Below are 19,184 nucleotides of genomic sequence, written 5' to 3' on the forward strand. Positions count from 1 at the left end.
ACATCCACCAAAATCTACTGGCCAAAGGAGTCATAAGTCCAGTCCAGATTCAAGGGGAAGGGAAGTGGACTCCACCTTTTATTTATTTATTTTTTTTTTTTTGCAGAGAACTGTAAAACTTTAATAAAAGAATGTTATCAGTCAAATATCCAGCATAACAATAACATTCTTCGTTTCAGTCTTCATTTTTCTTGGTGTACACCTATGGTTGCGCATCACCTGCTTCCAGCACTTTAGTGGGATCAAAAGTGGGCAGAGTCCCCTCCCTGACATCAGGACCATCTCCAGGCTCATCCTCTATCTTAAGCAGAGCCAGTTCCTGTTGAAAAGCTTCCACGTCAGGCCCTTGAACAGCAGGTGCTCCTTCATTTTCGATCTCCCCACTAGGTGCAATACCCTGATTTTCAGTTGGTGCTTCCTCTTCTTGACGTTTTTCCTCAGTGGGCTGCTGGGCAATCACAGATTCAACCGGCTGGGAAGACTCTTGGTCATTTCCTCTTTCTGAGGATTGGGATCTTGTTCTTACATGCTCACTCATATTTCCCACGGCTGCGTCTCAATCAGTGAGAAAGAATCAAGATGGCGGAAAGAATGAAGACACAACCTCTGCCTGCAGAAATCTGCGTGGACAGAGACTCCACCTTTTAATGGGAGGAGTGGCAAAGAGTCTCCAGCCATGCTTAATCCACCACAGTCTACTCTCTGGCCATGCAATGATTTACATTCCTCTTACATGCAAAGCACACTAACACTTTCTCAAGATCCCCCCCAAAACTTCATCCCACTCATGGCATCAAATTCAGGCTTGAAGTCCAGGATCTTGTCATCTAACTCAGTTCCAGAAAGCTGTGGGACAAGACCCTTGAAATTATTAGAAGCCCTACCATTTAGCTGAGAAGTTCTATGAGGCACTGCCTTCAATCTTTTTAAAGTTTTAATAAAGGGTCTTACAGCTATGCCTTTACTTTTATTTTCACCTTGAGACCATGTTTTACTGGCAGTAATGTTCTGGATCTGATCTGATCTTTGGACCTGAGGCCATTTCTTTCTTTGAGTATCTTTTGCTGGGTAGAAGAGCTGGGGATGAGAAACAGTTGGATTTACAATCTGAGAAAATTCAAGATTGGAAATACTTCCTCTAAAGTCTGCTTAAAATCAAAATAGTTTCTTCTTTAATTGGTCTCTTTCTTGAAATACTTTGATCATAGTATCAAACAAAAAGAAAAAGGAGTTAAAAAAGGAGTTAAAGGGGTCACTCGGAGCTTCTGATATTTTGCTGGAAAATCTCCTAAGCTAGATCCACAAGTTCATTAGGTTCATTATCTATGTTCCATGTTACTGCAGGTGATGGTCTTGCTGACTTTTTTCTCAATATAAAGCAAGGGTACCATTTGACATCCTCCAACAGCAACAGTATTCTAACTGCCCTTCAGGCCTTCACTGACACCTGGTCTCAAAGACAAAATGACAGATTTTTTATTATGGCAGCATCTCACTTCTAGGTACCAACTTTTGTTTTGATTCTTTATTCTGTGTAACAAGTCAAAACTTAGTGGCTAAACTAACAATTAATAATTTCTCATGATTCTATGGAATGATGTGGCAGTTCATATGGTGTTGGCTGGAGCGCTAGAATACTTAGAAGGCCCAAAGTGCCTCAGTCACAACACTGGTGCTTCTACTGATTGCTGGCTGGGAGCCCAGCTTAGGCTGTCGACCAGGGGCCTTGCCAGTCCTCTATATGGCTAATTAGGCTTCCTCACAGCAAGAGACTAAGAGCTAAGAAGGAATGTTTCAAGCACACAAAAGCAGACACTACAAGTCTCTTAAGGCCCAGCCTTGGAAATTACTCCACACCATTTCTGCCACATTCTATTGATCAAAAAACCTACCACAGCCAGCCAGATTCCAAGGGTGGGGAAATCAACTCCACCTCTTGATGGATAAGTTGCTAAGCCTTAGCAGCCATGTTTAGCCCACTGTAGGAAGTCATGACCAAATTTAAGTGGTGGTCAGTGCCACAGAAATGAATTATTTGAGAGAAAGAATTTAGTGAGTGAAGGACAGAATTGCTGTTCCCTCTATAAAATAGATCAGGAAGGCTTATTAGATAAGGAAGAGTGAAAAAGGATAGAGAAGCAGGGTCAATGTGGTAAAGGAGAAGCACAATATTTCTGGAACACAAAAATCAGAATTCAAGGAAAGAAGCTGACATCATCATAAAATAATACAGAGAACCAAAGTAGAAGAGAGACACACAACTGCCTTTCCAGAGCTTCTGACCCAAAGCTGTAGTAAGATAATGGGTCTGGGAAACAATCTGATGAATACTCTAAACATTAGGAAAATTACCCTAGTCATCAGAAGCCCTCGGAGAAAGTTACTGAATAAATGAAATAAAATAAATAACTATAAATAGTAAGTAATAAATTAAATTAAAAAGTTACTGAGTGAATTAAAACTATGGGAAAAATATAGAAATTATAGAAATCCTAATGACATCCGAGTTGTTCTTTTTTTTTTTTTTTTTGATGGAGTCTCGCTCTGCCACCCAGGCTGGAGTGCAGGGTGTGATCTCGGCTCACTGCAACCTCCCCCTCCCGGGTTCACGCCATTCTCCTGCCTCAGCCTCCCACATAGCTGGGACTACAGGTGCCCGCCACCACACCTGGCTAATTTTTTGTATTTTTAGTAGAGATGGGGTTTCACTGTGTTAGCCAGGATGGTCTCTATCTCCTGACCTCATGATCCACCCACCTCGGCCTCCCAAAGTGCTGGGATTATAGGCGTGAGTCACCGTGCCCGGCCGACATTTGAGTTGTTCTAAACTTTAAGGAATATTGCTTCACTTTTACTTATTTCTGGCAGTTACAGAATACATCATATATTTAATGTAGATAATATTTTTCTCTTTAGGGAAAGATCTCCCAATTCTTTGAAGTTTTTAGTAAGCTACTATATTTTCTAAAATCTACTTAAAATAAAAGAAGTAGCAGCCATATTCTTGTAAGATGAACACAAGCATAAGCCACGAGTTGCTGGATAATTCTTATAGAGAAGACAACCTCAAATCCTTCTCCATCACCTTTTGCTGTTTATAAGACTATTTTCCTGACCACACCCCACACCACAGTAAGCAAGTCATACTATGTAGAACAAAACCCACTGCCTATGTAATCCCTTCTGAATCACACTCTCACCTTTCAAATGACAGGCAGACAGCAGAGACCAAGCGGACAAAATAATCTCAAAGTTGGAGGATGGCCTTTCTAAATGAACAAAGCCTCCAAGAAATATGGGATTATATAAAAAGACTGAATCTATGGCTGATTGGTTTACCTGAAAGAGATGGGGAGAATGGAACCAACCTGGAAAACATATTTCAGGATATCATCCATGAAAACTTCCCCAATCTAGCTAGAGAGGCCAACATTCAATTCAGGAAGTGCAGAGAACCCCAGTAAGATACTTCACAAGAAGATGATCCCCAAGACACACAATCAACAGATTCTCCAAGGTTGAAGTGAAAGACAAAATGTTAAAGGCAGCTAGAGAGAAAGGTCAGGTCACCTACAATGAAAAGTCCTTCAGACTAATAGCAAACTTTTCAGCTGAAACCCTACCAGCCAGAAGAGATTAGAAGTCAATATTCAACATTCTTAACAGAAATTTTAACCCAGAATTTCATATCTGGCCAAACGAAGCTTCATAAGCATAGGAGCACCAGATTCACAAAGCAAGTTCTTAGAGACCTTAAAGAGACTTAGACTCCCAATCAAAAATAGTAGGAGACTTTAACACCCCACTGACAATATTAAGTCACTGAGACAGAAAATTAACAAAGATATTCAGGACCTAAACTCAACACTGAATCAAATGGACCTGATAGATATCTACAGAACTATCCAACCAAAAACACAATATACATTTTTCTCATTGCCACTGCTACATGGTACATACTTTAAAATGGATCACATACTTGGAAGTAAAACACTCCTTAGCAAAAAAGAGAAAAAAAAAAAAAAAGAAAGAAAGAAAACCAGCACACAATAATAATACTCTCTCTCACCATTCCTATTCAACACAGTATTGAAGTCCTTGCCAGGGCAATGAGGCAAGAGAAAGAAATAAAGTGCATCCAAATAGGAAAAGAGGAAAGCAAAGTATCCCTGTCTGTGACAACATGGTCTTATACCCCATAGTCTCAGCCCAAAAGCTTCTTAAGCTGATAACTTCAGCAAAGTCTCCAGATACAAAATCAATGTGTGAAAATCACTAGCATTCCTATACACCAACAACAGTCATGTCGAGAGCCAACTCAGGGACAAACTCCCATTTACAACTGGCACAGAAAGAATAAAATACCTGGGAATACAGCTAACTAGGGAGAACTACAAACCACTGCTCAAAGAAGTTGAAGACGACACAAAATAAATGGAAAAACATTCCATGCTCATGGATAAGAAGAATCTCTATCAGTAAAATGTCTATACTGTTCAAAGCAATGTATAGATTCAATGCTATTCCTATTAAACTACCATTGAAATTCTTCACAGAACTAGAAAAAACCATTTTAAACTTCACGTGGAACAAAACAAAACAAAACAAACAAACAAAACTCTGCATAGCCAAGGCAATGCTAAGCAAAAGAAACAAAGTTGGAGGCATCACATTGCCAGACTTCAAACTATACTACAGGGCTACAATAACCCAAAATAGCATGGTACTGGCACAAAGCAGACAGATAGACCAATGGCACAGAATAGAGAACCCAGAAATAAGACCGCATACCTACCACTATCTGGTCTTCAACAACACAAAAACAAGCAATGGGGGAAGGATTCCCTATTTGATAAATGGTGCTGGGATAACTGGCTAGTCATATACAGAAGATTAAAACTGGACCCCTTCCTTACATCATATAGAAAAACTAACTCAAGATGGATTAAAGACTAAAACATAAAATCCCAAATTATAAAAACCCTAGAAGACAACCTAGGCAATACCGTTCAGGACAATAAGCATGGGCAAAGATTTAATAATGAAGATGCCAAAAGCAATTGGAACAAAAGCAAAAACTGACAAATGGACCTAATTAAATTAAAGAGCTTCTGCTATCAACAGAGTAAACAAACAACCTACAGAATGGGAAAAAATTTTTGCAAACTATGCATCCGACAAAGGTCTAATATCCAGCATCTTAAGGAACTTAAACAAATTTACAAGAAAAAACAACCCCATAAAAAAGTGGGCAAACACATGAACAGACATTACTCAAAAGAAGACATACACATGGCCAAGAAGCATATGAAAAAATGATCAGCATCACTGATCATTAGAGAAATGCAAATCAAAACCACAATGAGATACCATCTCACACCAGCCAGAAAGGATATTATTAAAAGGTCAAAAAACAGATGCTGATGAGGTTGTGGAGAAAAAGGAATGCGTACACACTGTTGGTGGGAGTGTAAATCAGTTCAACCATTGTGGAAGACAATGTGGCAATTCCTCAAAGACCTAAAGACAGAAACACCATTCAACTCAGCCATCCCATTACTGGGCACATACCCAAAGCATATAAATCATTCTATTATAAAGACACATGCATGTGTATATTCATTGCAGCACTATTCACAATAGCAAAGACATGGAATCAACCTAAATGCCCATCAATGATAGACTAGATAAAGGAAATGTGGTACATATACACCACGGCATACTATGCAGCCATAAAAAAAAATGATACTATGTCCTTTGAAGGGACATGGATGGAACTGGAGGCCATTATCCTTAGCAAACTAATGCAGGAACAGAAAACCAAATGTTCTGCAAGCCACGTGTTCTTACTTACAAGTAGGAGCTAAATGATGAGAACACATGGACACATAGAGGGGAACACCACATACTGGGGCCTGTCAAAGGGTGGAGGGTGGGAGAAGAAAAGAGGACCAGGGAAAATAACTAATGGGTACTCAGCTTAATCCCTGGGTGATAAAATAATATCCACCACAAACCCCCATGACACAAGTATACCTATGTAGCAAACTTGCACGTGTACCCCTGAACTTAAAATAAAAATTAAAAAAAAAGATAAAAAAATGGAAAATATGGTACATATACACCATGGAAGACTACACAGCCATAAAAAAGAAGGAAATCAAGTCCTTTGCAGCAACATGGATGAAGGTGGAGGCCATTATCCTCTGTGAGCTAAAGTAGAAACAGAAAACTAAATACATTTTTTCACTTATAAGTGGGAGCTAAGCATTGGGTACACATAGATATAAAGATGGGAACAACAGACACTGGGGACTCCAAAAGGAGAAAGGAAGGGAGAGAGGCAAGGGCTGAAAGTTTTCCTGTTGTACACTATGCTCACTACCTGGGTGACAGGATCATCCTTACTCCCAACCTCAGTGTCATGCAGTATACCCTGATAACAAACCTGATCATGTATCCCCGAATCTAAAATAAAAGTTGAAATTATAAAATTAAAAAGAATTTATGGTTAACTCAATGAGTCAGAATGGAAATGTGAATATACCTAAGAAGTCAAAGGATCTTCACCTTCATCTGTAAAAAAGAAAGGTGTTTAGAATGCAGTAGGTGACAGACCGCTTATCTTCACCACTGATTCATCTAGACTATATGTTCAGAGCTGGGTGACACTTTTAAGCTGTATTCAGAACATTAGAGAGTTGTGCTATTATACAGCGTACAAATTCTTCATTCATTGTGTCAAAGCTAAAAGCACTGCTACAATCTAACTCAAGATTAATCTTCTGCAATTACAAAAGACGGAATGATGTTTGCAGGAAGCAACGGAGTATAGGGCTTATTTCTGATTTGCCTACTCAAAGAAAGTATGGCCATCTTTTACTTAATAGAAATACAGCAAACCAAATCTATGGCAGTATTAAAAATTCTACCTTAAACAAAAATCAGAAAAATACAGACATGGACTCTAAGTCTGCCATGGGCATTTATTATATTCCTTAGATTTTACTGTTAAAAATGACGAATATCATATACACATATATTTTCCTGCATACAAAATCCACAAAAGGTAGGAAGATGACATTTTTACTAAAAGGTTACAGATCTAATTTTCTGTTTATTAACTGGTTTAAAAACCTCAGAAAGATTTTACTCAAAACATCTGTAAGAATAGTAATCTCTTTTACATACTAAGTATTCAGTATCTATTTGCCCCAAGCTACCAACTTAATTGTAATTATCTTTACCATGTGTTTATAATTCAGGATGTTAATCTTACCCTATGAATGCTGGTCAACTGGAACCTCTGCAATTAGTCTCAATTTGAAAAGTTCCTAAGGAAAAATCACAAGCATATTGTTATATTTTACACATCACAGGACTGCAAGATAATTCATCCACTGATATGGTTCTAAAATTTCCAACATATATAATAATTTTATGAAACATACAAAAGATAACTTACTTAAAAAGAAAGCATTAAAGAGATCACCTTCTGACTTCTCAAAGAGGTTAACTATTACCCAGGGAGAGAAACAAATCACTGTCACAAACTACACATTTTACTTCATCACAACAGTAGCTTACAAGGCACAAAACATAAACGTTGAATTTTTTTTTTTTTTTTGAGACGGAGTCTCGCTCTGTCGCCCAGGCTGGATGGAGTGCAGTGGCGCGATCTCGGCTCACTGCAAGCTCCGCCTCCCGGGTTCACGCCATTCTCCTGCCTCAGCCTCCTGAGTAGCTGGGACTACAGGCACCCACCACCACGCCCGGCTAATTTTTTGTACTTTTAGTAGAGACAGGGTTTCACCATGTTAACCAGGATGGTCTCCATCTCCTGACCTCGTGATCCACCTGCCTCGGCCTCCCAAAGTGCACAATGAATTTTTAATGGAGAATAAGACAGCATTATATATGAGTACCACTGATTTTATAAATATAAGACAGAAAACAAATTGAAAGTATCTATGCTTTTTAAAAGGGGAAACGCAGTGAAAGACTTAACATTTGGGATAGTTTTCTTTGTCCAGTTTTTAATTTTTGTTGACCTACTGGTTTTATACAATTATGCCATTATAAAATTCAATGGCACAATACTGAGATCTTTTTTTTGCCACTTATATAACACAGGCTTTTTTGATACTGCTACGAAGTTTCTTTCTTTCTTTCTTTCTTTTTTTTTTTTGAGACGGAGTCTGGCTCTGTCCCCCAGGCTGGAGTGCAGTGGCCGGATCTCAGCTCACTGCAAGCCCCGCCTCCCGGGTTCACGCCATTCTCCTGCCTCAGCCTCCCGAGTAGCTGGGACTACAGGCGCCCGCCACCTCGCCCGGCTAATTTTTTTTTTTGTATTTTAGTAGAGACAGGGTTTCACTGTGTTAGCCAGGATGGTCTCGATCTCCTGAACTCGTGATCCGCCCGTCTCGGCCTCCCAAAGTGCTGGGATTACAGGCTTGAGCCACCGCGCCCGGCCGAAGTTTCTTTAAGAATCATTTTTGATGGAAGCATATAGTTCATGCATGGATATGTCTTAGTTTACGAAATCATTCCCCTACTAAATTTTCAATTTTCCTTTTTTTTTAATACTAATAATGTTGTAAACATCTCTGTACTCTTCATATGTTTTTTTTGTTTTGTTTTGCATATACTTCCAAAATGAAGGAATTAGGTCAAAAGAGCATAAACATTTTAAGGCCTCTGATATACAGCATCAAATTATTTCTCAGAAAGGTTATACCAATTTTCTTTCCTGTCAACAATGTATGAGTAACACCTCACCAGATTTAGAAATCATTATTAAAAAATTTTGCTAATTCCTATGTGAAAAATTATCTTATTGTTGCTTTATTTGGCATTTCTTTGAGTTGAATTGAACATGTTTCAGCATACTTACTAATACATTTCATTCCTCTCTCCTATTTAACATTTACCTAAACCGGAGGAATATTTTGCTGAGAAGATATAAATGTGGAGCTCAATGACAGCTCTCTCGTAATGAAAATTTGTCATCTCAGGGTGAAGCCACTGCTGTCAAGTAAAGTAAATAACAAAATGTAGCTGAGTTTCTTTATTCAGGATAAAACCAAATCATTCAAACCAATTTTAGAAACTATAACTAAACTTATCACCTTTCTTCCTCCTTAGCAGAACACAAAAGTACCAAGTTGGAAGAATGAAATGTGAAATACTAAATGACAATGCTTCTTCGAATAGCATAAATAGTCCATATTAGGCAGGATAAAAAGAGGACAAAGATTGTTACAGCAATTCTGACCGACCCAGCTGCTGAGGCAGGCGGCCTGCGTCAGCACGTCCGCCAGCTTGCTATGCTAATGAGTGTTACACAACTAGCTGATCTACCCCTTCAAAAACATTCTCTCTCCAGAGGAAGGACACAAGACATGTGTATTTTAACTTAAAAAGTCAATTCCAAGATAACCTAAAAATAAAAGGGTATTCTGGAAGATTTGGAGATAAGTATAACACTGAGAATTCTCTTCTTTCTCAAATAAGAGCTTCTTCCTGAAAGGAAGGCTCCCAATGAAGGACATACAAGGCACGGCTCCCAAGTGACTGAGGATTAAGGAACAATACAGCAACAATCAGCTTTCTGATAGAAAAACAAAAGGCCCCAAAGGATCTTACTCTTGATGTTCTTGTTTCTTTCTGGTTAGGAGAGATGGTGGATTTGACAAAACAAACTTTTTTGTAGTGCACAAAGAACTACTATACAATTTTGGAATTTGAGCATGGCTTTCCATTTGGGCGTATTTGTTTTGTAGGGATAGTTAAATCTTAGGAAAGATCTAGCAAGATGTCAAGAATCTCTGGTCAAAGGACCTGAACTGGGTTAAAGGCATAGTCACTGGGACCTTTTTTGGCAGGAGAGCTATGGCAGAAATCACTGTAATATCATACTCATTCACCCTGCCTCAGGCAATTGTATAAGTTTAAGGCTTCAGACTACGTAAAATTAAAGCCTCCCATTTCATCAGTTTGAAAATCTCAAAATCATAAATAACAGATGGATTTAAAAAAAGAACATCCCACTGCATCATCTCTCCCATTCTGGATCAAGTGGAATCACCTCTATGAGCCATCCAGACCAGCACAGGCTGAATTTGTTGCTCCTTCATCTGTGTTCCAGGAAGTCATTTGCTAATATTTCTTTTACAGTGTTTATTAATATATGTGAAGCTATTGCCTCCAATTCTTTGAGGGCTGGGGCAGTATCTCATTTATCGGTATCCCAGGGATGTATCCCAATGTCTCTTTCATGGGCTAGATTAAGGTCCTAGATATTATAGCAGCTACCATGTATGGATTCATCAATGGGGCATTTAGATCTCTGGAAACTTAACTAGATTAAACAAAAATAGTACCTACTGAACCTTTCTCAAGGATGGTATTGAATGTGGTTGGAAGAAAATATCATGAGTCTATTTCCTTTGGGTAAGAAACTGGCAAAAGGAGGACCCAGAGGGCTCTTTTGCTACTCTTTTTCCATACAGTGCTTCACTACTCCACTTAAAAACACTGTGAACAAATATTTAATGAATACCAGTGTGAAGTGGCATCAAATCCTTAGCCTGTCCAGAGCCCAGAGTGATCAGTGATAAGCCCACTCCCCTTGCGTCGGTCTTGTCTCTCTCTGTGCCATGAATATTTAGTAAATCACTGTTGAGTAAATGAAGGACAGCAGATCAGGTTTCACCACCCATTTAGGAACCAAGGGTACAGAGGAGAAGGCCTGGCTCTCAGAAAGATCTGTGAACACCACTTATGCACACACATGGTGGGTATGGAAGGGTGGCAACATGACAGGGACAGAGACTCAGGCATTTCCAAGACCCCATGGCAGGGGCAGAAATTCAGAAGCAGAGACTAAGTCTTCATCCTTCAGGGAGAAAGGAGAAAAATTTGTATTTGCCAACTTACTCACCAAATGGGACATTTCACAAATCTGAATGGAAAACTGCTGTCAATTCAGCCTGAGTGGCTGCATTATAATGACTGAGAGTCATTTTGAATCAGTGTTGGACCACTGGGTAAATGCCAGAGCATTCCAAAATGACCTTAATATCTTATCAAATTATGATTTCACAATTATTCCCTTTTCCACAAGTTAACCTAAGTATAATGCAACAAGAACAACACTGGGACCAACGGAATTATCAAGGTATCATCCAAACAAGCATGCTGCATATCATACAATTCTGTGCCCACTTGTCCTGAACTCTGGAGGGCAAGGACCTTTCTAGTGTCCTGAGAGTCAACCACATATTAGGTGCTTCATAAATGTTATAATTCCACAATGCTGTGAGCTATGATTGAGCTGCCAATATTGCATGTCCTTATTGCTTTAGTCTCATAAAATCAATAACATCTGATAATGATCACTGTAAAGAATGCTACATCTGCTATAATATACTCTTAACCCAAAGACAAAATCAAATTGTTATGCATTGCAAATCAGCCCAGTGCTTGAGCTAATTTCTGACCACAAAACACAAAGGTTTAATGTTCAGTATTAAGTGACTATTAAACACAAAATATGTTTAAAACAAACACTGCTACCCTATGTGTCCCTGTAAACAAGCAGTTAGTCCTTCATGCTTCTTTAGCATTTAGGGAATACTGATAGTTCTATTATGCTTCCATTAAACTGAATCACCAATATCTGATTTGATGTCTTCCTGCTTCAGCCTTTGAGCTCTTGGAAGAGTCAGGTGTGCAGGAAGAAGTAACACTAACAGTCTCAATAATTACTGTTGAATGGAAAGGGGTGATGGTAGGGGAAGGGTAACATTTACGGTGTACCTGGTGAAATAGGTATTAGCCGACTCTAAAGGTGAAAAAGTTGAGGTTCCGAGAAACAAACTTGCTCAAGCTCAGAGGCAGACCCAGCATTCACAACAGAGCTGACTAAGAGCCATCTGGTACACAGCCTCCCCAAGGAGCTATATAAAAAGGAGTTTTATATAGAATGTGACAGCTTTCTCCTTTTCTCAAAGTTACAATCTATCTTTTAGAACTAAAAGAGACAATTTAAGAATGAGATCTATTTTGTTTTCCTAGCTCTTTGCTCAGTATTCCATCTAGGAAACAGAATCAACAAGTGCTTCCTCCATCCTGGCTGCCTATTAAATAATTAAAGTCGACATGATAGATAGCCAGAGCAAGGGTACATCCTGCTTGCACAGCCTCTTATGAAGAAACATTTACCAACAATTTAATAACAAGATGAATAACCCAAGTTTAATCTGCAGTTAAATAATAGTGTTTTACATGGCTTTTCTTCCAGACATATCGATTAAAATGTGGTTAAAATAAATCAAAACCATACTACCCATATACGACCTTCTTTTTGAAAGACTTTAAAAAGGAGTATCACATGTTTTCAATGTGTTACTTTGTTTGGCCTAGTTCTTATCCTAAAACTGATGAAAATGTGAGAGACTTGGAAGGGAAGGTAGCAGAATAGTTAAGATTGAGGTTTGACTTTGTTGTTTACCATCTGCTTGATCTTAGATAAGCTATCACTTTTCTCATCTGTAAAATAGGGATAATAACCATAATAATGGTTTCAACCTAATGGAGTTGTTTTAAGAATTAATTGAGGCAACTACAATTCAAATGCTTAGCACAGCAGCAGGTACAGTGTAAGCACTAAACATGGTTATTTATTAACACAGTAGTAGCTTTATCTAAAATTAATCCTTTAATGATTGCCTTTAAAGTATGATCCTATAAACAAATAGCAGATTAGATACTGGAGGTTTGGCTTTCCACCTAAGTTGTGATTTCCATGCCAGTTCTCACCATACATCACAAAACTCATTACTAGAAAGTGTCGTGAAATATCAATGTAACTGTTCTTAATCATTTACTATATGGCCCATAAGGAAGGCAAAGTGTTGTGAAATCTTTAATATACCTTGATGCCACATTTTTAAAAAGTTAACCTGTGCTGGTAACTTCTACTCTTTGATGCAATGTCTATCAAGATTTATGCTGCAGACAGGTCTGATATGACTGTTACCCAAGCAGAGGGTCATGACTTAAAATCTATAATCATGGTTGTACAACAATATAAATGAACTCAATGCCACAGAATTAAAAATAGTTAAAATACTTAAAAAAGTAAAAAGTACTTAAAATAGTTTAAAAAGTAAATTTTGTTACATATATATATCTCCACAAAAAAATCTATACTCATGTAAAACAGGAAAACTGTTCTTATTGCTTTAAAATGAACATAAATGGATTACACAAATTAAATATACTGTCGGTCTCAATATACTAGAAAACATACCAACACAAAAAATAAAATTTTAATGTGTTGAATTTGCTTTGTTCATAATTCATAGGTTACAATAAATACTAAATATTTAATTATCAATTTTGTTTGTTACCTTGAATTCTTCCATGCTGCCTGCCTGTTTTAAATACTTAAAGTTGACATGATAGATAGCCAGAGGAAGGGTACATCCTTCCTTGGGTGGGAGAGCACCCTGATTTGGGTGGGAGAGGAATGTGATCCCCCAAATTTGTCTAGAAAAGGTTTACGTCTTCTTTACTAAATAGCAATATGGCCAGGCATGGTGGCTCATGCCTGTAATCCCAGCACGTTAGGAGGTCAAGATGGGAAGATACTTGAGCCCAGGAGTTTGAGACCAGTTTGGGCAACAAGGCAAGATCCTGTCTCTACAACAAATTTAAAAATTAGCTGGGCATAGTGACACCTGCCTGTACTCCCAGCTACTCAGGGGTATGAGGCAGGAGGACTGCTTGAGTTCAGGAGGTCAAGGCTACAGTGAGCCGAGACTGCACACCACTGAGCTCCAGCCTGGATGACAGAGTGAGATCAAGTCTCTGAAAGAAAAAAAAAAAAAAAAAAAAGGATAAATCGCAATATATGAAGTTAAGAAATTTAAAAAATCTTCTGGTAACTATTAAGGTAACTGAATATGGGAGATCTTTTTTTCCCTAAAATAACAATTGAAGCTTCCACGTTTGTAAAATTCACTAAAAATTTAATGGATATGCAAAGTATTTGATCCTCTTGTTAATCTTTTGTTAAGAGGTCAATCCACCAGAAGGCATCAAGGACAGCAATAATAGGGTAGGTGAAGGCAGGGAGGAAAAGGAAAAGATAAGAAGGTGGGAGGATGGGTGGTGGTAATGCAGAGGGTGTGTGTGTGTGTGTGTGTGTGTGTGTGTGTGTGTGTGTGAGTGTTTTGGGAGGTGGTTATAAGACAGTAATAGCAATCCTTGGCCTTAGTGATAGTAGACACACTTACTGGGTGCCTATGTGAAACAAACAGATCAATCCATCCATCCATCCACGTATCCCTGAGACTTTCGTAATAAACCCATTTTTGCATGATTGCCTTGTTACTTCCATAGTCTCTGGATATGTGGGGTCGAACTGCTCACCTAAAGCACAAGTGGATAAAGGCATATCAAATGAGACAAACATATTAAAAGATATATCAAATGAGACAGATATATTAAAAGCCATATCAAATGAGTTAATAATAGAGAAACAGCTGCTCTGCCTCTCCATGGAACTATATTAGGTGGATGATGGGAATGTAGTAATGTGATTAGATGTTCAAATGAAGGAAAGTAACCATTACTGAGATATAGGGAAGGATCAACACTACAAGGCAGCATGACCTGATCAAATGAATACCCAACTAGGTGTTAGGAAACTCAAGTTCTACTTCTTGCTTTACATCTTACTGATGGTATAATGTTGGCTTTGTCACCTCACTTAACCTAATTTTCCTTACATGTAATGTTAGAGAGAGCAAATGATTGAGAGAGTCTCTACTTCCAGTTTCCCACAATGCAATGAGTTTATTAACTGTGGTTGGAGCTAGGGGATATCTAGACTGAAAGACTCCTCTGGAGTGGTGAGGATTGAGAAGGGGTTTAAAGTTAGAACACCAGGAAAAGCAATGGTGCAGGTTTTCTTAGAAAGGGAGTACAATGTCTACAATTGCCAACTCATAAATTGGTCTCACTGAAAAAGAGAGTAAAAATTGGTTATAGCAAGAAAAGGTCACCAAGCCAATATAATGGAAGTACTAATTTTTAAAATTTATTTATATGTTTATAAATAAGTAGGATAACAGGATGCTTCACCATGTGGCTCGCTATGGGCACTCACTCTGCCTCACATATACACAAAAATGTGTGTGGGTGTGCGTATGTGTGTACGTGTGTGTGTGTGTATAGATATATATATATATTTTTTTGAGACAGGGTCTCACTCTGCCACTTAGCTGAGTGTAGTGTTGTGGTCATGGCTCAATGCACCCCACCTTAGCTTCCCGAGTAGCTGGGACTACAGGCACACGCCACCACACCCAGCTATTTTTTGATTTTTTTGTAGAGACAGAGTCTCACAATGTTGCTCAGGCTGGTCTCAAACTCCTGGACACAAGCGATTGTCCCACGTCGGCCTCCCAAAGTGCTGGGTATACAGGCATGAGCCACCACACCCAGCAGGAAGTACTAATTTTAACTGAAGATAAAAAGGTATTAGGACCATGGAAGGTTTCTAATACTACCTTACCCCTTAAGCATTGGGGTTCAGTCTTGGGCCTGTTGCTTCTCTACTCACACATATGCTATGCTCGGGTGACATCCTGAGCATTATGCTTAAGGTTTCATCCACCACCTCTGTGTATATGATGAGCCCAGCTTCCTAACCCCAAGCTGCAGAATCGTCTCCCCAACATCGTCCTGGCTATATACCGAGATGTGTGGAAGCAACTCAAGCAGCATGTCCCAAACTGCATCTACTGTTTCCTCCCACACCTAGATATCATACCTGCCCTTCCTCGATCCCTGAATCTCAGGTTGATAGCAACATCAAGGGCTAAGGCACTGACTGCTATGGTTTGGATGTTTGTGTCCCCTTCAAAATTCATGTTGAAGCTTAATCCTCAGTGCAACAATATTAAGAAATGGAGCCTTTAAGAGGTGATTGGGCTATGAGGACTCTGCCCTCAAGGATGGGATTTAGTGCCTTATAAAAGGGCTTGAAGGGTAAGTTCTCTCATTCTATCCCTGTTGCTCTTCTACTCCTATACCATGTTCATGGTCCAGAAACCAAATCTGTAGCATGTTGATCTTGGACTTTCCAGCCTCCAGAGCTGGAAAGGAATACATTTATGTTACTTATAAATTACCCAGTTTTAGGTGTTTTGTTACAGCAGCACAAACAGACTAAGGCAGGCACCTAACCCAGAAACTTTCTCTTCTTCTATTCCCTCAAATCCAACGGCCTCTTAAACCAGTTCCTTCTACAATCTTGCTACCACTGTCTTGGGTGGGGCCCATGTCCTCTTTGGGCAGGATGACTCTGAAATCACCTCTTCTCTTGCCCTCCTTAGTCCCATTTCCATACTGCAGCCAGAGAGCTCTTTCTAAAACATGTCACCTCTTGACTTGCTGCTTTCTTATTATAAAGACAAAGCAATGTCTCAGGGAGGGTTGGGAGGCTTGCCACTGGGAAGTGAGGGGAAAGAGTGGTGATCTCCAGCTTCTCTTGCTTTATGTTTTATTGGCTCTTACTGTTTCCCTCCCAGGAGTGCTAAGTTTGACCCCAAAATGTAGGGCAGATTGGATTATTAATTCTGTGATCACAGTGATCATGGATCACTTGAGAACAGTACAAACATGACAACAGGATGCTTCGCCCTGTGACTCACTGTGGACACTCACTCAGCCTCACAGTTAGCTATGGCCACCTCTTGCTTTATCATGCTGCCTGTCTTATGGATTCCAATCAGTTTGGAACCCTGCTGTGATGGCAAGGGATTTTCAAAGCCTCTGACTTTATTTCTATCTATACTTCAGTGGTGTCTATGCTTACAGATACTAGGCATTTTTACAGATTTTTTTTTTTTTTTTTTTTTTTTTGAGACGGAGTCTCGCTCTGTCGCCCAGGCTGGAGTGCAGTGGTTCAATCTCGGCTCACTGCACGCTCTGCCTCCCGGGTTCACGCCATTCTCCTGCCTCAGCCTCCCGAGTAGCTGGGACTACAGGTGCCCACCACAACGCCCGGCTAATTTTTTTTGTATTTTTAGTAGAGACGGGGTTTCACTGTCTTAGCCAGGATGGTGTTGAGCTCCTGACCTCATGATCCGCCCGCCTCAGCCTCCCAAAGTGCTAGGATTACAGGCGTGAGCCACCACGCCAGGCCCAGTTTTCTTGACTTACTGGTCAGCAGCAGTCACTGCTGTGAGAGTCAACCCTGCACATCTTAGAGCAATTGCCCTACTTGCTGATCTGTTGCCGTGTTAAGTGTTCTAGAGCTGTTTTAGGTAAGTACAAATTTCCTAATTTCAACGTTTCCCAAGCCCTAGCAGGGGCACACACAATACAGGAAAAAACACATACATAAAAATTAGGAAATTTTATTTATGTGTCTGCTGCTGACTGAGTACAGTATCATTTTGCTTCTCCACTCCTCACACTAGTGAGAGTAAGACGCAGGGGCTGGTTTTCCATGGCAGCAGTGTGGAAAATGAACACTGGACTGAGTCCCAGGCCTGCCTCCACCATTATCTGCATGGGCTTAAGTCACTCATCAAATACAGGCCTCCATCTCCTCAGCTTTAAAATACAGACAATCATACTGGCTCAAGAATTGATATTAGTGGTAAAACAAATATCATGGAAGCACTCTGAAATCACTGCAGTAGCAAACAAATGCAAAAGAGAACTCATAAAGAAAGCTAATGCTTTTACTAGCAAAGTGATTTAAAAAGAGGATGCTTTTGGCCTTGGGACAGTATCTTCAAACAAAACAACCCAGGAAGTGAGCTTTATTTATGCCACTCTGGTTCCAGGGAAACAAAACAGCAAGTGTTGCAAAGACATTGACATTTCATCACATTTAGGTCCTATTGCGAAGTCAAAAAGAACTCTTCAAAAAAGGCACTGAGGCCCAGGGGTTCAGAAGAACTACGTGGCCCAAACACAGAATGTCAGTCATTTGTTTCACTGTGACAAAACAACAACCTCAGTAGAAAATTATTCTCCAAATCTGCCTTGCAATAATGGATGGATAATGGATCACTTAAGGTCTGTTAATTGGGGATTTGGAAAAAGACAAAAAGAGAATGCGCACAATCTCTAGCTCACTGTGCCAATGGAGTGCACATGCCTAACTGCCCAACCCAGAGAAGCTCTTCTAAAAGATTCCAGTCAGTCAACACTGCTTATCTGTTCCAGCTCCTATTTTCCATGGAAGAAGGTGTGGGGAATGAAACACTGGGCAAGCGCATTCAGAGAGAAACCAGTCTGTTTTGAAAAAGCAAGCTCTTGTGTCACGTATGATTCAGGTAAAATGTCCGTTTTTACCTTGGTGTTAAATTAATGCTTCACATTTGTGACTTGGTTAATGGTTGCTGGTAGTCAAAATCACTGGTTGCCATTTGCTCTTCAGCTGGAGAGGGAGAACGTCTGGTTTACATTTAGGGTAAATGCAGAGTGAGATGTCTTTTTTTCTGATATCACTCCCTGTAACACCAACTGGGTGTCCTAAAATTCAATCCTATTCTGACATAAACTACTCAGAGTTAGCATCAGACTCCACAGGTTTAAAGGGCTCCATTCTACAAGACTGCGTTTGCTTCAAACTCAATCACAAGTCCCAGGAATCCAGACTACCTGTACTTCTGTTTGACTTGACTATAAATTTGGGGGTTCCCATAACGTTCTCTTCAAATTTGATAATTTACTAGAATAACTCACAGAACTCAGGAAAACACCTTACTCACCATTATTGATTTATTATAAAGGATACAACTCAGGAACAGCCAAATGGAAGAGATGCAAAAGGCAAGGTATTTGAGGGCAGTGGGAGGATGGAGCTTCTCTGCTCTTTCCAACCTCAGCACCCTCCCAGCACTTTGATGTGTTCACCAACCTGGAAGTTACCTGAACCCCATTGTTTAGGGGTTTTTATGAAAACTTCATTATGTAGGCATCATTGATTAAATAACATTGGCCGTTAGTGATTGAAAATCTCCAGTCCCTCTCCCCTTTCCAGACGTTGATGGTGGGTGTAAAAGTTCCAATGCTGGAATCACATGGTTGGATCCTCTGGTGACCAGCCCCCATCCTGAGGCTACCCAGGTGCCTACAATGAGTTACCACAT

The 19,184-nt window shown here is 39.6% G+C and overlaps 2 protein-coding genes and 1 pseudogene across 4 annotated transcripts in view; all 3 read right to left on the minus strand.

Moving 5' to 3' along the window:
* Positions 1–19,184, minus strand: part of LRRC8B (leucine rich repeat containing 8 VRAC subunit B) — a 70,882-nt gene that overhangs the window by 21,004 nt on the left and 30,694 nt on the right. For 2 of the 3 annotated variants that reach the window (XM_028849290.2, XM_015143571.3), the window contains exon 3: positions 7,280–7,334. The gene's annotated coding sequence lies outside the window, so the exon portion shown is untranslated. 3 annotated transcript variants of the gene reach the window in all.
* Positions 1–19,184, minus strand: part of LOC144332668 (uncharacterized) — a 57,652-nt gene that overhangs the window by 7,774 nt on the left and 30,694 nt on the right. Inside the window, exon 3 of the mRNA XM_077953106.1 lies at positions 7,280–7,334. The gene's annotated coding sequence lies outside the window, so the exon portion shown is untranslated. The remainder of the gene's footprint in view (positions 1–7,279; positions 7,335–19,184) is intronic.
* LOC144332663 (putative G antigen family E member 3 pseudogene) lies at positions 69–679 on the minus strand (annotated as a pseudogene).

The sequence above is a fragment of the Macaca mulatta genome, chromosome 1 (assembly GCF_049350105.2).
Source record: "Macaca mulatta isolate MMU2019108-1 chromosome 1, T2T-MMU8v2.0, whole genome shotgun sequence".
Lineage (NCBI taxonomy): Eukaryota > Metazoa > Chordata > Mammalia > Primates > Cercopithecidae > Macaca > Macaca mulatta.